The sequence below is a fragment of the Triticum dicoccoides genome, chromosome 6A, assembly GCF_002162155.2.
Source record: "Triticum dicoccoides isolate Atlit2015 ecotype Zavitan chromosome 6A, WEW_v2.0, whole genome shotgun sequence".
Classification (NCBI taxonomy): Eukaryota; Viridiplantae; Streptophyta; class Magnoliopsida; order Poales; family Poaceae; genus Triticum; species Triticum dicoccoides.
The window spans coordinates 559638426-559643047 of record NC_041390.1 but is presented as its reverse complement, the minus strand read 5'-3'; the positions used below and the strand labels follow the sequence as shown (position 1 = coordinate 559643047).

The window sequence follows — 4622 nt, the reverse complement described above, 5'->3', positions numbered from 1 at the left end:
AATCTTTACCTACTAATAAACCAACGATTGCTTCTGGTCGCACGTCGTGCTTTTTTGCAGAAACGTCTCTGTACTTTTGGATAATGAAACCCGCAGTCCCTTTTTGAGTGGGTCTGGTAAAACGCTTCATTCTTGCAAAAAAGGCCCTGCAGTTTGGTGTATTCAACCCGTGATCCTTTTAGTGGAGAAGGCGGGTGGGTGGGCGAGAGGGAAGGGCCGGGGCGTCGCCCCCGACGCAGACGAGACCGCCGGCGGCCTTGCAGGGGCTTGCGGTGGCGCGGTGGACGAGGAACTACCGGATCTCGACGGATCCGGTGGGGAATGGAGCGGGGGCGGCGAATCGGGAAGGAAGGCGGCCGGAGCTTGGAGCACGACGGCTGGCCGGCGCGCCATGGCGTCGGGTACCTGCGAGAGAAGAGAGAGACAAGTGGGAGAGAAAAGGGAGGACGGGAGGAAGGAGATGGAAGGCCGGAGGGAGAAAGAAGAGAGCGGTGAGGTGCGGCAGCGGTCCTGCTGCTGCTGCTCGCTGGTGGCTCGCCGACCATCGGCGCTAGGTGGGGCTCGGGTGCGTGGAGGCGTCGGGGATCGAGGGAGCTCTCCTCAATCGCGGTTGGAGGCACTCGGGGTCGAGCAAGTGAGCGACGTTCCGTCGTCGCCTTGGTCGGCCCTCGTCCGTTCCCCTCGCGTGCCTTATCCCCTCAGGTCACCCGTAAGCTACATCCCCTCTCACTTCCCCATTAATTTGCTACCTTTGATTAGATTTCTCTGGTTGAAATTGGAGCCTCATCTAGTTTAGTGTTGATCTGAGCTACACACTAGCGATTATTTCTGCGCATGGTTGTATTCAAAGGAGATTTTGGATGGATGCGGCTGCTGCTGCTGGATGCAGTTGTTGGAATTGTACAGGAATTCAGTGGATAATGTGTCAGAAAGTTAGACAATTTAGCTATGGATATTTTCAATATTTAGCAACCTGCTTTGGGGTTTCAGTGTTCTGCAGATAAATTTCTGATGCCTTGCACTTCTAGGAGTTGTGGTTTATCTATGCAAACATGAACCTTATATAACTAATTGGTGTTCCGTTGATGTGTCCAAATGACCCTGAAATATAAAATTGAATTGTGTAAGTGAATTGATGATGATACATGCTTCAGTTTCTGAATATTGGGAAGCAATCTTCATGACATTTCCATGTGAATCTTTTGAAATCCACTTTTGGGTGACTCATTTTTTATTATAATGAATTTAAATTCACATTTCAATTACTTATGAACAAAGCTGGTGCATATATTGAAGGAGGCTCAACATTGATGGTTACACCCTGCCGAGATTTGTGAGAACTGCCCACTTTTTCTTTTATGGGTGTAGCATCTGCAGGCTTACAAGCAATCATTAATTTTGTTAAGCAACAGAATGCTACAGTTATGTACAGAGTTACAGGCGAGGGGCGATGAGAGTTGGTTTATGTTGGTATTCAACTTGGTTTGGTACATCTATATAAAGCTCACATGTATTCCACTACATTTGTCTTAAAAGTGTATCCGTGTAGATTTTCAGTTCAAAGGTTTGCATTAAGTCTATTTTCACTCCATGCAGATGATACATTTCTTATCACCCAATGCACTGTTTAGGGGATCCTTCTAATCTGGCATGCTTTTTGGTCTGCCCTGCTTTACGTAGTTCATGTTGACTCCTTAATTCTTCAGTGATAATGAGCTATTCATGGATCTAGCAACTTACTGTATTTGCTTTGTCCCGAGATGATGGATACTTTTTTGTCATGAGATCATGGATACTTGAATGTCCTTTGTTGACCACATACAGTTTCTGATTGTTTTCGTACGTTTATGCCTCTTCTGAGCTTGTGGAACCCATTTATTTTCCCAAAGATAACTTGTGCCTGCCAAGTCTTGGGATCCATTTTTTTGTTCCTATGTGACCAATCCGTAGAAGAATGCATGCTCCTGAGCCATAGAAGAAATCAGTAGGTGGACAAAGTTGAGGGCCCGAGGTAGCAATAGTTCTTCAAAGGCATTGGGCAATAATTGATTGGTCGAAGGTATCATTTTCTGTCGAACTTCAATTGACAGGGAAGAAATTCTTTCTATATGTGCCTTTGGTTTTCTTTCGCTTAGGGAGTTCATACAGTTCTTTTTTCAGGGCAAGAGATTCTTCAGCTAGATAACAAAGAGCACTTTAATTAATTAGACCAGAAGTTGCTTTTACCATTGAGCTTCAGTTGACAGGGAAAAAATTGTTTATGTCTATGCCTTTGGTTTTCTTTTACTTAGGGAGTTTGTATAGTTTTTTTCAGGGGGAGAGATTCTTCAGCTAGATGAGAAAGAGCACTCTGATTAATTAGATCAGAAGTTGCGTGTGATGATGATTGCTCGTGCAGACTACAATGGCACCAACCACCAGGCGAGGTCGTCAGTGAGGCGCCATTGGTGGACATGAGTAAAGCTTCTTGACCTATACGATTCGTGGTTTGGCATATTTGCTTCATCGGAGTGCTTCATGTACTTGGTCTGAGATGATTGAGATCCTTAATTTGCATTGGTTTATTTTTGCTGCATCTCCTGCAATACATTAGTGAAAAGCTTAGCAGTGCTGATCTTCTAAACTTGAAGTTAATTATGACTTGCTTAAACTTATAATAATTTTGTTTTGGAGAGTGCAGGAATCATTTTGAGGAAACAGTGAACAAAAAAGTTGGGGCATCCATTCCTGAGTAATCAGCTGGGAGAAGCCCAGAAAAATCTGACAGGAGTGGTGACACTAGCAGTAGCATGCCTGATACAAGACCCCTGAATAGTGATTGGAGCATTAAAGCCATGGTATTATTCTCTTTGGATTTTTTGTTGCATGTCCTGCTTTGCTTAGACGTTTAAATGTGTGATTTGTTTCTACCAGGTGGTATTCATTTTTTGCAGCCGTTGGATGATGTATCATGTATGTCCTCCCCTCTCAACCTTATTCCCCTTGGTCTCTTCAAGAAAAAAAACTGACATCATTAAATGTCTTTTGTGATACTTTGAGTGCTACAGAAAACAGAATTTCACTTCGGATAGCTGCATGTGTACATATGTGGTGGAGGAACTCAACAATTTCCAGTAAAAGCAAACGTTTTTGCAGTCAAAGGTAACCTTTGCTACATCTGTTATTGAATATATGTTGGGGAGGACAGTAGCAGTTTTCAGATGTTTGTGTGTTAAATCCATTGTAGGCTTTCCATCTGTGCATTATTCATAATCTTAATGGGCTTCAATTTTATGCTGCATGATCCAGATAAATTTATTGGTTATTTAAAATATCGACAGATATTTTCTATATCTGGAAGGATGGGCCACATTGAACTCACTAATTCTTTTACAAGCGCACATGAATTGGTAATACAGGCCGGTCATGTTTTCCAACTTTCCCTTCTTCTCCTGATGTTCCCATGTACTACTTGCCAAGGATCAAGTGCCTCTAACGTTATACATGTGTACGTATATTGAATGATATACTTTTTACTAGGGATTTCTTTATCGAGTGTTTAACATGCTTTAGTTAGTTTGCATGGCATTTCCACTATGCTTAGAACAACATTGTGAAGGTACGTGTTATTCTACCTCTTGGGCTGTAATGCTCCATTCATTCAATGTTTTAGGTTGTGCTTCTCGATGATCAGATATTTATGGCATGGTGGATGATGCTTCATGGTGATCATGGTGCCATGGTGGTGGTGTGCATGGCATCGATGGTACTTCATGCATGCATGGTTGCTTTCTTTGCAACAGATATGCAGCGCTGCCTTTTCGCTTCTTCTCTATTTTATATGTCTAATTGTTCCAGGGGTCTAACAGCAGGCAGTATATTTCACGGGATTTCTATATCAGTAGTTTGGTGATCAAACTTTTTCATGCACCTATAATTATGCATTGGCCTTCTCGATATAGTTGGAATGCTACATCCATTTATTATATCATATTGCCATGAGTTATAACCGTGTCTTCATGTTTGTCCTATTTTACTTACCTTCCTATGTTTTCTTGAGAAACTTCATGCCTGCGAAGCTGTGGTGACTTGATGACAGGAGAAGTGGTCAGGATTGAGCCATCGGACAAGAGATGACCGCCGTCGATTGCCAACAAATTTTTGTATGCCGCAGTGAGCGGGATGGGTTCAATATCTTCAGATGCTCTGCGCTGCACCGGCTATATTTGATATGAGTCCACATGCAAAATAAAGGCATCACACATTCTGGGTTGCTTAGCTATGTGTTTTTTTTCGTGATTGGATTATATGCTACTCGGTGTTGAAGGGTTTGTTCATGTCAAAGTTAACAAATCTTGTGATGTTACCAGAGATTGCCCATTTACTCATTCTGCATGGGATGGTCAGGGTTTGATTATTTTTGTCAGCAGACTTTCATTCAGAAAATAACCCGATGGCGCTCGCATGTTCTCTCTACTTATGTACCTACACAATAGTGCTTTATTAATTTTGTTGTGCAAATAATCAGTCGTTGTGTTTATGAGAAATGATAATGACTCGCACCACTACCATCCTATATTTACCTCGTGTTATGATTTGATTCAGGTATAGCTTCCAAGTACCCAGTTCAGGGCATGTCCAAA

General features: G+C 42.5%; 1 long non-coding RNA gene across 3 annotated transcripts; it reads left to right on the top strand.

Moving 5' to 3' along the window:
• The first annotated feature begins 240 nt into the window (after nucleotides 1-240).
• On the top strand, nucleotides 241-4405 carry LOC119317912. Of its 3 annotated transcripts, none has more exons than XR_005153839.1 (4): nucleotides 241-709; nucleotides 2315-2837; nucleotides 2914-2952; nucleotides 3048-4405. It is a non-coding gene; the product is annotated as an uncharacterized LOC119317912 (long non-coding RNA). The 3 variants fall into 3 exon arrangements; XR_005153838.1 differs by having other exon boundaries at nucleotides 247-2457; nucleotides 2681-2837; XR_005153837.1 differs by having other exon boundaries at nucleotides 244-2837.
• The last annotated feature ends 217 nt before the right edge of the window (nucleotides 4406-4622 follow it).